The sequence below is a fragment of the Chiloscyllium plagiosum genome, unplaced genomic scaffold (genome assembly GCF_037043375.1).
Source record: "Chiloscyllium plagiosum isolate Xiang-an unplaced genomic scaffold, Cpla_swu_hap1 HiC_scaffold_30, whole genome shotgun sequence".
Classification (NCBI taxonomy): Eukaryota; Metazoa; Chordata; class Chondrichthyes; order Orectolobiformes; family Hemiscylliidae; genus Chiloscyllium; species Chiloscyllium plagiosum.
The window spans coordinates 23761564-23776039 of NW_028270168.1; the positions used below are offsets into that span (position 1 = coordinate 23761564).

Genomic DNA, 14476 nt, shown 5'->3' on the forward strand with positions numbered 1-14476 from the left:
GAGAATTTCACAGCTTGGATAGTAAAACAGATGGCCACCAACATTTGGAATGTGGAAATCAGGATGGTGTTAGGGGCCAGAACTTTAAAGGACCTCAGTATTGAAGAGTTCTGTGAATTCAACCAACTGGCAAAAAACTGATACTTTCCACACTCACAGTGGGGCCTTTAACAAGGATATGGTGAGGGATGAAAGTGCAGAATTACCTCATACCGATCAGAGCCTTTACTGTTAAGGTGTCTGATTTGTCTGGTAATCCACAGAGGGTGAAGGTAAAGTGAAAGGGGTTCATTTGCTCGTGGTTTCAGATTTGGATTTCAGAGGACAAGGGCAAGGCAAAGGGGTAACTAGCAAAATATCAGCACTGCTTCTTGGAGCAAGTGTTTCTTTCTGTAATATAAATATATTTAGCTATATAGTACTCATGCCAATCATTCAAAGGACTCATTGCCAGCTTTTTTAGGGAAAGGAGTGTAAGTGGTGGTCGTGTTTTGGGGTCCTAGTTTTCATTAGCATCTCGTCCACATCCACCTTATGTCAAATTGCGTCTCAGTTTGAGAACAGTCACACAAACCAATTCAGGAGAGTGCAGTGCTGAGAAAACAAGACTGAAAGCTTAGCTATTCCAAAGAGAAAGTGAGGTCTGCAGATGCTGGAGATCAAAGTTGAAACTTTATTGCTGGAACAGCACAGCAGGTCAGGCAGCATCCAGGGAACAGGAGATTCGACGTTTCGGGCACAGGCCTGTGCCCGAAACGTCGAATCTCCTGTTCCCTGGATGCTGCCTGACCTGCTGTGCTGTTCCAGCAATAAAGTTTCAACCTAGCTATTCCAAAGACAAGAGTTTGAACAACAGATTCAAAAGGGAGTGACTCTGTGGAATTCTTCACCACAGAGGGCTCTCAAAGCTGGGTCACCGGGTTTATTTAAGGCTGAGATAAATAGATTTTCTGTTCTTATTACCGTATCGACTTCACAGAGGAATTTGTTTTTAAATTCATTCAGGGAATACGGGCTTTACTTGCTGGGCCAGCATTTATTGACCCCATCCGCAATTACCCTTGAAAAGGTGGTGTTGATTTGCCTCCTTTAATGATAGACCAGATGGTGCAAGTAAACCCACCGTACTATTAGGGAGGGAGTTCCAGGATTTTGACCCAGGTACTAGAGGAAAGGATACATGGTTCCAAGTCAGAATTGGGTGTGGAACCTATAGGTGATGGCGTTCCAATGGGTCTGCTGCCCTTGTTCTTGTACATGGGAGGATGCAAGACTGGAAAAAGATACCGAGATCAGCAGTGGCAAAGCCATGGAGGGATAGAAAGGGTCAAAGCTTTGGACGAATGTCATAACTGGATGAGACATTTAATGGCGGACCAAGCGGAATTTTGGTTTCAAGAAGAGCAGGGAGTTACTCGGACTTCAGGTTAAAATTCTTCAACCAGCACCAATAAAAACATTGTACACTGTTTGAGTAACCATTCATTTATTTGCTGCTTGTGGAATCAAGCTGCATGCAAAATGGCTGCTGCACTCAGCCATTGATTGACAGACTTTGATAGCAGTGATCTGAGGCATTTCTGACAGTCAAGGTAAGGACCTAAGTATTTGGAAGTCTTACATAAATAGTGGCTAAAGATCTAAATTTACCCAAGAACATACAATTAATTGAAACCAATTTTTAAAAAAATGATATTGCCACTCTGGTGGGAAGGTAGGATTTCAGGAGATGTCTTCTCTTCCAATCCCGTGCATATAGCTATGTTTTATAAAGCCTGGCTATATTAAATTACAAGAGCTATCCAGCCAACTGAGCTAACTTTTATGTAGTGCTTTCATGACCAGTATTTATCTCAAAGTGCTTCATACCTAACCAAGTATTTTGGCAGCATTGGCACTGTTGTAGCATAGGAAACACAAAAGGAGGTCTCCACGAGCTTTGGTTGGTGTACAATCTTGGGCTGTGAGTCCTAGGGCAGAAACATAAAACTTCATAAGTGTTTGGGCCCCTTTAACTGGTACTGTGGGCCTTTGGATGACATACACTGTTGCTGATTATAAGGTGCTGATCGTGAATGAACAGGCACTGTGATGGGAACACACGGAATCCTCCAACTAGACAATCTCAGCATTCCTGTGGAAAACTAGGAGAGCCAGGTGTCATTCCAGCTGTCTAGACATGACTTTTCACTGGATGGTGCTGTTAACTGCATGGACTTTAATGGCACGCCGGCATGTCATAATGGCTCGCATGAGGGCAGGTTATTTTTGGTGATTCTTTGGATACTTATGACATTGGCAAGGCCAGCATTCATTACCCAAGCTTACAAGCACCTGAACCATAACCATGCAGCTATCTGTAAAGTGGAGGTGCTCCTACAGTGCTGTTTCAGGATTTCTGGATGTGACGATGAAGAAGCAATTAAATGTCCAGGTCAGGATGGAGTATTTGGTTTAGAGGGTGACATGAAGTTAAAGGCACTGGCTATTGCCCTTCTAGATGGTACATGTTTTCAAAAGGTCCTATTGAAGAAGCCCTGGCAGGTTGCTGGAGTTAATCTTGTAGATGGTATGCACTGTGTGCTGGTGGTGAAGGGAGTGACTTGAAGTGGGCAGCTTTGTCTGAGACTGCGTTGAGTTGGTTGAGGTGTCTGCAGCTTCGCAGACTTTACGTCCCACCTCTCCCCACTTGTATCTTGGAAATGACAGAGAGGCTTCTGTCAATCACTTGCTGGAGAATACTCAGTCTCTGAGGTGCTGTCGGAGTCACAGCATGTATGCGGCTGCTCCAGTGAGATTCTGGTCAACAGTGACCATCAATATTAACGGTCTGCACAGCTTTGTTTCACGTGTAGCCACCAGGGGGGATCAATTGGAAGAAGTAATGGGAACAGAAGAGAACACTGATGCCAGTGGATACAAAGGTCACTTCATTCATGAGGCAGATCTCAGTGTCACAGCTCAGTGATGGGCTCTCGTTCATCAAATAAGCCATTGTAATCTGTCCATGGTACCACATGCTCGACCACAAACTCCCAACATTTCTCGCCTGTTGCACCGATCAGCAGATGTTTATCAATCCCACAACAATGACACTCTTCGAAACATTGTCTGGTACATGGAGGGGGTGGATGAGGTTAAAAATAAATGAGCTTGATTTTTTCTTTTTGTCTCTCTGATTCTCATTTAGAAAGCGCAACTGCTTCTGAGTTTCACCGCACCGAGAGATAGTAAACCAGCTCTCAACTCTTCTACAGGCAATCTATCTGACGTGTCAAACAGTGGAAGTGGAAGTGGGAAACCAAAGATGACATTTCTCAGCGCCCATTCACCTCTCTACCTCTCCGGCCCACGCAACACAGACTCAGTGGGTGGGATCTAAATTTAGCCTCAGTGTGCAATATTTAGACTTTATCACAATGACAAAGAAAACCCCAGGATGTGGTTAAGGACAGGAAGTTGATTAGTGAAGTGCGCTATCTCACTCTTGACGTCACTGTCCCTGCATGAACCAACAGTGCGCTATGACAGGTCAGTATTGTTTTGCGAATGCTTATAACATTTGGCACGAATGAATTGCAGTTTACAAGGCTGGCGTTGGCAGCAGCCATTAGGACCGCAACATTAGGCCCACTAGAACAAGCTCCCGAGAGGTAGCTACTAAATTAACACTGTTCTTCTATTTTGTCTCACCAAGGATGATGGGTGCTCTGTTGATGCTGCAGACCCAGTAGAGGCCCAATAATGTCAGACCATCAATCCCACTCGAGAAGTGGGCACTGCCAAAGCAGCAGATGAGTGTGAGGGTGCCTCAAAATAGAGGTGCCTTCGGCTGTCTGAATAGAGCTATCACATTGAGAAGCCTAGTAGGGCCTGGGGTTGGAGGGAAAACTCCTCTATTAGATGAGTGACTAACAGGACTGTGGGCTGTCAACCTCCTGTATCTATCAATAATAGTCTCAATGAGTGAACAGTTGGCCTTTATACACGAAGAGAAACCACCAACACTGACACTAAAGGGTCCTGAACTGTGCCTTAATTTGGCTTTCCAAATGTTTGGAGCAAGTAACAAACTCAGTTTCAAACTGGCTCCTGGGAAAGTGCCCTGCTTTATTATAAGCATCTCTCTCTCCTGCATCTCCAGGTCGGTCTCCAGGAGACTGGGAATTGTCAACCCATAGAATCTTTCACATAGCAACCCATTCTCAGATACAATGCTGAAACACTTTCCAACACATGACACCAAGCCATGTATCGAGGAGAAAGTGAGGACTGCAGATGCTGGAGATCAGAGCTGAAAATGCGTTGCTGGAAAAGCGCAGCAGGTCAGGCAGCATCCAAGGAGCAGGAGAATCGACGTTTCGGGCATGTGTTTCCAGCAACACATTTTCAGCACCAAGCCAGGTATGTAGATATTAGTACAGGTGATCAAAAGCTTGATAAAGAGATAGGAGCAACTTAAAGAATAACTTAGAGGTCAACAAGCGGAGACAGCAAATTCTAGAAGTTAAGGTATTGGTAGATGAAGATAGAGCAATCAACATTGAAGCAATAAAAACTGGGACAAGCAAGAGGCCAGAATTGAAGGAAATTTTGAAAGTTGTAAAGCTGATGGAGATAACAGAGATAGACAGAGGTGAGACCATTGGCAGGTTTAAACAAAAGTCTGGGGATATTAAAAGCAAGGATCATAAGATTATATGACATAATAGTAGAAATAGTAAGCCATTCAGCCCACTGAGTCTGCTCTACCACTCAATGAGATCATGGTGATTTGATAACCCTCAACCCCAGTCCCCTGCTTTTTCTCTATAATCCTTGATTCGCTTTCTGATTCCTTTGCTATGGAGCGATGTGTATTCAGCAAGCACAGCAAACACAAGGTGATAGGCTACTTAAGCATGAGGAAGACCATTTAATTCATGTTAATTACCAAACCAGAAAGATTCCTGGAATCATTATATTGCTGGGTTTCATTGCATATAAAATAATGTGCACCTGGTTCCAATTTCCATCCCCTGTTCACAGACCCACTGCCTATTTCCAGGACTTCCTGTTTTTTTTCTCCCCAATTTCCAGTCTCCATTGAATCACTTTCACTTTCAGCATATAATCAATAAATTGAAAATCTAATTGCTGATAAATGATCATGAATTGTTTCTTTTTCTAATCTGGAGATTAAGATGCCGTTTGGCTCTCGGTCTGATTCTGTCTTTGGTAAACTTATTTTGATGGAAAACGATCTTTGTGACGTCCTTGGAGTAACTGCCTACACTCGGATGAAACTTCCCTTATCAGGGAACATCTTAAGCAGTACCGAAAGCACCCATTACTTACCGCACTTGTACACACTACTATACCAATCAAAACATGAACACCACATCAATAAGTTACAATTATTTCATGCATGTTGCTGCAATGTTTCCTGAATTTGGAGGAGATTTCTGTCAAAATACAATGTGCAGAGCCTTTACTTCATCTTGCTCTGTCTAGCTTATAATATCCATGCTGCACAACATTCATACTTCAAATTAACATCACCAAAACAGATCCTCTGGTCATAATTTCATTGCTGTTTGTTGGACCGACTGTTTCTGTCTGCAAATCAAGCCCCACTTCGCCTGCAGCACAATATTAACTGTTCATCAAAAATGTTTCGTTGTGAATTACAAAGACAGATTCCACAGACAAGGATTGTTTTCATTCCCTTGAGTATAAAATAGTCAGACCACTTTGGAATTATTACAGCTCAGAAGGAAGCTGTTTGGCTCAGGATGCCTGCACCAGCTCGTCAAACAAACAGCTCATTTGGTGTCACTCTCCTGCCTTCTCCCTGCAATCCTGCACATCCTTCCTTTTCAGATGACAGTCTAATTCCCTTCTGAATGCTTTAATCAAGCCTGTCTCTACCACAGTCTCTTTCCAAGCTCTGGCAGCTCACTGCATAAAAATATTTTTTCTCACTTTTTTCTTCTTTCAACAATTACTTTAAATCTGCGCACTCTTGCTGTCAATCTTTTATGTATGGGAGATTGATGTTATACCTCTTGCAATTGTTTAAAATTTTCAAAGGAATCTATAGCGTACAGAGATAAAAACTGTTTATTTGGCCATGGGAAGGATAATTTAGAGCTCAGCACAGGATCCTGGCTAATCCAAGATGGAGGATGGGAAAAAAATTGTGTCTGTAAGAGTATTTTAGGTTTTGGAGGTGATTCTCTCTAATTCCAGGAGTAGCAATTACTGTGATATAAGTTGTTACATTATTTTGGAACAGAAGAGAAAAAAGATCAAAACAATTGCACTTTTAAAAGGAAGAAGACAGAGAAAAGACAGCAACCATGTGGTCAGTAAGGGAATGAGAGAAGAAACCTACACTACTAACTGACACAGCAGTGAATCTGCACAGTTACTGCCTTTGTTGTTTGAGTTCATGTAACTCTAGACATTGGAGTGGGCCTAGGAAAAATTAAACAAACAGCGAAATTCGCAGCTGACCTTGGACGAAGCTGTGTGGGAAAGCTCGCAGCACAAGAACAGATAAGTGCATGGTTTTTAAGTGTAACCTTGCTGTAAATCTATAGCGGGGGAAGAGTGGGTTCTTTCTTGATTATATGTTTTATTGAGATCTGTCTCTTGATTAAATTTTAAAAACATAAACCATAAGTACTAAGTTAGCCTGGAGCACTGTTTTTGTTTAAAGCAACAAGATGGTGCTGTTTTCTGAGTCTATAGATTGTGAAGAAGCAAAGATGGCCTTTAGCAGAGTGATGTGCATTTCCTGTTGAATGTGGGAGTTTAGGGAGAGTTTCTATGTTACTGATAATTATGTCTGCAGAAAGTGTCTTTGGTTGTGAATCCTATCAGATCGCATGGATCGGTTGGAGAGGCGGTTAGAGGCAATGAGGAATTTAAAAGAGCTAGGGGGTGTGATGAATGGCAGGTATAGGAAGAGAGAAAAGCCACAGATACAGTCAGGTAGATGGGTTAACTCCAGGAAAGATAGGACGGGTAGGCAAGTAGTGCAGAAGTCTCATGTTGCTATCCCCATTTCAAACAAGTATGCTGTTTTGGAAAATGTAGGGGTGATGGACTTTCAGGGAAAGGTTCTATGAACAGCCAAGTTTCTGATACTGAGACTGGCTCTAATGTAATGAGGGGTATGTCAGGTTCCAAGTGATCGATTGTGATAGGGAATTCTCTACTCAGAGGCACAGACAGACATTTCTGCAGCCAGCAGCAAAAAATCCCTGGTGCCAGGATCAAGGATATCTTGGAGAGGGTGCAGAATGTTCTCAAAGGGGAGAGGGACGAGCAGGAGGTTCTTGTACACTTTGGAACCAACAACATAGGAAGGGAAAAGGATGAGATTCTGAAGGGACAATATAGAAAGTTAGGCAGGAATTTAAAAAGGAGGTAGCAATATCCGGATTACTCATGGCACTGCAAGCTAGTGAGGGTAGGAATAGGAGGGTAGAGCAAATGAATGAGTGGCTAAGGAGCTGGTGCAGGGGAGAAAGGTTCACACTTTTGGATCATTGGAATCTCTTCTGGGGTAGAAGTGACCTGTACAAGAAGGACGAATTGCACCTAAGTTGGAAGGGGACTAATATACTGGCAGGGAGATTTGCTCGAATTTCTTGGGAGGATTTAAACTAGTAAGGTGGCGGGGGGGGGGGGGGGGGGGCAGGGAGATAGTGAGGAAAGAGAGCAATCTGAGACTGGTACAGTTGAGAACAGAAGCAAGTCAAACAGTCAGGGCAGGCAGGAACAAAACAGAGAACAAGGCAAATTAAACTGCATTTAATTTAATGTAAGAGGCCTAACAGGGAAAACAGATGAATTTGGGGCATGGTTAGGAACATGGGACTGGGTATCATAGCAATTATAGAAACGTGGCTCAGGGATAGACAGGACTGGCAGCTTAATGTTCCAGGATACAAATGCTGCAGGAAGGACAGAAAGGCAGGCAAGAGATGAGGGGGGAGTGGCGTTTATCCCTAACAGTCAACAGGAAATTGAGAAACAAATTTGTAAGGAGATCTCAGTTATCTGTAAGAATAATAGGACGGCTATGGAAGGGGATTTTAACTTTCCAAATATAGACTGGGACTGCCATAATGTTAAAGGTTTAGATGGAGAGGAATCTGTTAAGTGTGTACAAAAATATTTTCTGAATCAGTATAGAGATGTACCTACTAGAGAAGGTGCAAAACTTGACCTACTTTTGGGAAATAAGGCAGGGCAGGTGGCTGAGGTGTCAGTGGGGGAGCACTTTGGGGCCAGCAACCATAATTCTATTAGTTTTAAAACAGTGATGGAAAAGAATAGATCGGATCTAAAAGCAAAGTTCTAAATTGGAGGAAGGCCAATTTTGACGGTATTAGGCAAGAACTTTCAAAAGCTGGCTGGAGGCAGATGTTTCCAGGTAAAGGGATGACTGCAAAATGGGAAGCCTTCAATAATGAGATAATGAGAATCCAGATGCAGTATGTTCCTGTTCGGGTGAAAGGAAAGGCTGGTAGGTGTAGGGAATGCTGGTTGACTAGAGATATCGAGGTTTTGATTAAGAAAAAGAAGGAAGCATATGTCAGATATAGACAGGATAAACCGAGTGAATCCTAAGAAGAATATAAAGGCATTAGGGGTATACTTAAGAGGGAAATCTGGAGGGCAAAAAGGGCACATGAAATAGCTTTGCCAAATAGGGTTAAGGAGAATTCAAAGAAATTTTGTAAATACATTAAGGACAAGAATAGGGCCTCAAAGATCAGCAAGGCAGCCTACGTGTGGAGCCGCAGGAGATGGGAGAGACACTAAATGAGTATTTTGCATCAGTGTTTACTGTGGAGAAGGACATGGAAGATATGGAAGATATAGAATGTGAAGAAATAGATGGTGACACCTTGCAAAATGTCCATATTACAGAGGAGGAAGTGCTGGATACCTTGAAACACATAAAGGTAGATAAATCCCCAGGACCTGATCAGGTGTACCCTAGAACTCTGTGGGAACCTAGGGAAGGGATTGCTGGGCCCCTTGCTGAGATATTTGTATCATCGATAGACACAGGTGAGGTGCCGGAAGACTGTAGGTTGGTAATTGTGGTGACACTATTTAAGAAAGGTGGTAAGGACAAGCCAGGGAATTATAGACCAGTGAGCCTGATGTCGGTGGTGGGCAAGTTGTTGAAGGGCATCCAGAGGGACAGGATTTGTAAGTACTGGGAAAGGCAAGGACTGATTAACGATAGTCAACGTGGCTAATAATGTCTCACAAACTTGATTGAGTTTTTTGAAGAAGTAACGAAGAGGATTGATGAGGGCAGAGCAGTGGATGTGATCTATATGGACTTACAGTAAGGCGTTCGATAAGGTTCCTCATGGGAGACTGGTTAGTAAAGTTAGATCTCATGGAATACAGGGGGAACTAGCCATTTGGATACAGAACTGGCTCGAAGGTAGAAGGTGGTGGTGGAGGGTTGCTTGTCAGACTGGAAGCCTGTGACCAATGGTATGCCATAAGGATCGAAGCTGGGTCCACTGCTTTTCACCATTTATATAAATGATTTGGATGTGAACATAGGAGATATAGTTAGTAAGATTGCAAATAACACCAAAGGTGTGATGGATAGCAAAGAAGGTTACCTCAGAGTACTACGGGATCTTGATCAGATGGGCCAATGGGCTGAGGAGTGGCAAATGGAGTTTAATTTAGATTCTTGTGAGGTGCTGCATTTTGGAAAAGCTAATCACAGCAGGACTTATACACCTAATGGTAAGGTCTTAGGGAGTATTGCAGAGCAAAGAGACCTTGGAGTGCAGGTTCATAGTTCCTTGAAAGTAAAGTCGCAAGGAGATAGGATAGTGAAGAAGGCATTTGGAATGTTGTCCTTTATTGGTCAGAGTATTGAGTACAAGAGTTAGGAAGTCATGTTGTGGCTGTACAGGACATTGGTAGGCCACTGTTGGAATATTGCATGCACTTTTGATCTCCTTCCTATCAGAAGGATGTTGTGAAACTTGAAAGGCTTAGAAAAGACTTACAAGGATGTTGCCAGCGTTGGAGGATTTGAGCGACAGGGAGAGGCTGAATAGGCTGGAGCTGTTTTCCCTGGAGTATTGAAGGCTGAGGGGTGACCTTATAGAGGTTTATAAAATCTTGAGAAGCATAGATAGGATAAATAGACAAGGTCTTTTCCCTGGTGTGGGGGAGTCCAGAACCAGAAAACATAGGTTTTGGGTGAGAGGGGAAAGATATAAAAGGGACCTAAGGGGCAAATTTTTTTTCACACAGACGATGATGTGTCTATGGAATGAGCTGCCAGAGGAAGTGCTGGGGGCTGGTACAATTGCAGCATTTAAAAGGCATCTGGATGGGTATATGAATAGGAAGGGTTAAGAGGGATATGGGCCAGGTGCTGACAAATGGGACTAGATTAAGTGAGGATATCTGCTCGGCATGGACGAGTTGGACCGAAGGGTCTGTTTCCGTGCTGTACATCTCTATGACTCTATTTGGGGGTAATGTGTGGAAGCACTTGTTTATGCAGGAGGTAAAGGAAATCAGAAACTCTCTCCCCAAAATGGTGTTGAAGTTGAAGGTGAACAAGAAATGTCAACGTTGGGTTTAATAGATTTATGTTAGGCATGTGTACTTAGGGTTACAGAACCAAGATGATTTGATACAGATCCAACTTGATAGCTGGAACAGATGAGAGCTGAATGTCTGCTGATGTCCCTTCTTTTTTACCATGATGGAAATCCCCTTAAGAACATGCATCAGTGAAAATGAACCTATTATCAGATTTCCTGTGATTCTACTGACACTGGTGTTATGTACTGGGGAACAACAGATGCATATTTTCCCCATGTTATAAATAAATGGGATGGAATTAGAAGGTTCCATTTCTCTGGGACTGTTTCAATATCGGATGGCTCTAAGCTTTGTTCAACTTTCTCAGGTACAAAATTATTGAAGTGCAATTTTTACAGGAGTGTCAGAATAACTTCAAATCTGTGATGGATAGATTTTTTCTACATCTAGGGTGAATAAGGATGCAGAATCAAAGAATGTAAATGTATTTATAATATAGCATATTGAGGAGAGGAAATGGCCTGGTGGAATTATTGCTAGACTATTAATCCCAAGGCCTAGATGTTGTTCTGGAGGCCCAGGTTTGAATCCTGCAAGGGCAGATGGCGGAATTTGAATTTAATGGAAATTTTTAAAAAACTGAAATTAAGAGTCTAATAATGACCACAAAACCATTGTCAATTGAGAGAAAAACCCCATCTGGTTCACTAATGTCCTTTAGGAAAGGAACTCTGTCATCTTTACTGATCTGACCTACATGTGGCTCAAGACCCACAGCAAATGCAGTTCACTTTTAACAATAAATGTTTCCCTTGCCAGCAACACCCAATCATGTGAATGAGTTAAAAAATGCAATGATCTGATTGAGTACTGGTACAGGCTCAAGGAGCTGAATTCCTGTAAATACTTTCGAAGAGTATGCTATTGAAATGGTCGGAAACGTGGAAGGCAATTTGTAGACAGCAAGATTCCTCAAACAGCAATGAGGCAAATGTATAATTGATGTTGATTGTTGGTTATGTGTGGAGGTTGAATAGGGAAGTGATGGTAGGAGAGCCTCTGTGACTCTTTCCCATTGCCTGCACCACTCACTACCTGAGCTTGGACGTTAAGAATGGTCACTTGTGGAAGTTACAAGAGGCTGCTGTGTATCTGAGGCATATTGCCCCATCACAGCCTTTGGAAAATTGGAGAAAATGTAAATAAAACAGAATCCAATGAAAAGGAGAAGACACAATGCCCTGGATTTCCAAGGAGCAAAATTCATTGGCAGACTGGTGCTCTACCTAAATACTTTTCCTACGTCGATGCTGCTCCTAACAAGTCCTCCACTCTTCCCCCATAAAGGCAATGTGCAGCATCATTGGGATATTTCATTACAATGCTATTGAGTTGGTGGATCGCCTGCTATGTCCCTTTTATGGCATTAACTGCTGAACAGCAAGTTTAAAGGTACAATGTGAATGTTAGTGGATGAAAGAGTGGATGGTTAAGGTGGTTAGGGAGTTGTAGATGAGTAGGTGGGTGTCGTGGTAAGTGGGCAAGATGGTTGGTAGAGTAATGGGTGGAAAGGGTGACAAGTGGATGTGGTAGTAGGTGGCAGTCGGATAGAATGGCAAGCGGGTGAGATGGTGGGTTGGTCAGCTGGTGTGTGTTAGCTGGATGGAGTGGCAAGCAGGTGAGATGGGGTTGGGTGCTTGGAGGGTAATGTGGCACAGTGGCAGGTCTGGGTGAGGGAGTCCATGGGTCAGGTCAGAAAGGATGGTCAGTTCAGGTTGGGGGGGGGCAGTAATGGTGGGAGTTGGCCATGTCTGGTTGGGCTATAGTTGGGGGCAATAATGCAGTCAGGTCAGGGAGTGGTTGGGTGGTCAGAGGGGTGCAGTCATGTTGTGACAGCTCACAGAGTTGACAGAGGGTCAGTGGAAGTAACCTGGAAGGGCTGGGGTTGGTGGGGGCCGGGGGGAGTGAACCAGTAATCAGGATTTAGTGTGAGCATTTGAGGAGGTCAACTCTATTGTTACTTTTAGCTGAGGTCTTTTTCGAACATGACTTTGGGAAGCAATTCAAGTAAGTGCTTTAGAAATCTCTGAAGTCTCTGACTTTAACTCCAAGTCTGAGAAACTTGGTTAGATTCCTGAAAATAATGCTCCTCACAAGTTCAAACATGCCTGGAAATTCTCATGAAGGTTAGCACATCAGACTGCACCTGACAATGTAGAGTCCAGACAACCTGGAACAGTATGAGGGGAAGAAATGATCTGGTCTGCGGGTGAGTTAGACTGTTCAGCTGATTGTACTTACAATATTCCTCCACTCTTCCACTTAAGCAAATCATTCCCATTGTGTTTTATACTGACCTACCAGGTGGGTAGGTCAGATGAGCCTGAATCAAGTTTTTAAAAAATATTGAACACATTGATTGTGGTTGAATTATCTGAGATGGTGAAGCAAAGCTGACAATGATAAGGTGCAAAACATGAACAGCACATTGTGAGCAAAAAAAACAGTTGTGCAAACTGTAAGTTGAGTCTCTTAAGTGTCAGTTCTCACAGCACAGGAAATGCTCAAACGCAATGAGCAACACTTGGCCTGACACTGAAACTGTGGAGGGCATGCATCACATCTTGAAGGCAGAACATGTAAACTTCAGGAGGAAATAGCACACCAAGCCAGAGGAAACCAGGACTTGAGAAATTAGGGCAAGGGATGTCAGTGGTTGAGAAGATGAGTGCTCTTTTTGTAGCATTGCACTCTTCCCTTCAGAACAGCATGACAACTCTTGAGCTTAAAAGCTAACTGACACTCCCGTGCAGTTCTGAGGGGGAGTCGCTCTGACGAGGTACCATCTTTGGGTGACATCTAAAACCAAGGCCTTGTGTTCTCTCTCTGGCAGATGTAGAAGAATCCTGGGTGCTATTTTAAAGAATATTCCTGGACCAACATACTTGCATCTAAAACATTGATCTGGTTTCATTTATTCTGTCAAAGCTTGTTATGCGCAAATTGGACACTGCATCCTTACCATTACAACACTGAACATACTTCAAAAAGAGCTTTATTTGCTGCAAAGCATTTTAGGCTGTGCCAGGACCATGAAAGGCACTATTCTAAATGTAAGTCTATCTTTCTTTGGAAGTACAGCAGGCCCCAACATCGATAGCCTTTATAAATCCATCGCCATCTTCATACCAGATGATTGCGTTCTTGGTCGTGGATGGGAACACATCTTTAATGGCTTGGGTAACCCACTGGATACGAGTAACCCAGTAGACGTCAGAGCCAGAGCTCCTGCATGTGTGAACTTTTCACATTACAATTTCTCTTACGAATGTAGACATAGAATAAGGGAAAAAAGTCCAAAGGAAGTGCATTCAGATCCAAGGGATGTTATATTTTATACACTCGTGCATTTACTAGTAGACAATGAGGAAGTACTTTCAACACTTGCTATCTCTTTAAACTGTGTGTACCATGTATAGCATTTATTTTTATCATCTTTTCAGGAGCTCTTTATTAGCTCTGACAACTGCACTGTACAGTGCCTAAACCTAGAAACAAGGCCTCACGTTAGTGGGAAGCTAGTCACTGACCTCCACCAATCGTTGTCATGACACACAGATTAATACCCCACTCCCCTCCTTCACAGTGTATTGTGAAAAACTGTTTTATTATTAAATAATGGGTATGGGGTTTGAGGACCAATTCAACAAAGCCTGCAATGTAGATGAAAGAAGTCAAAATGCGCATGCAATATGCATAACAGCTCAGAAAAAAAAGACTTAAAATGCCTCTGAAGCCTGATCGAACATGTTAGCCTGCTTATGCTAAATGTTATTAAAATACTTTGCAATGGATCTTCATCCAAGTTCATCAATGCCAC

General features: G+C 42.9%; 1 protein-coding gene across 5 annotated transcripts in view; it reads right to left on the minus strand.

Moving 5' to 3' along the window:
* The window catches only part of hivep3b (HIVEP zinc finger 3b), a 399719-nt gene that overhangs the window by 251073 nt on the left and 134170 nt on the right, over window positions 1-14476 (minus strand). The gene's annotated exons all lie outside the window — the stretch shown is intronic.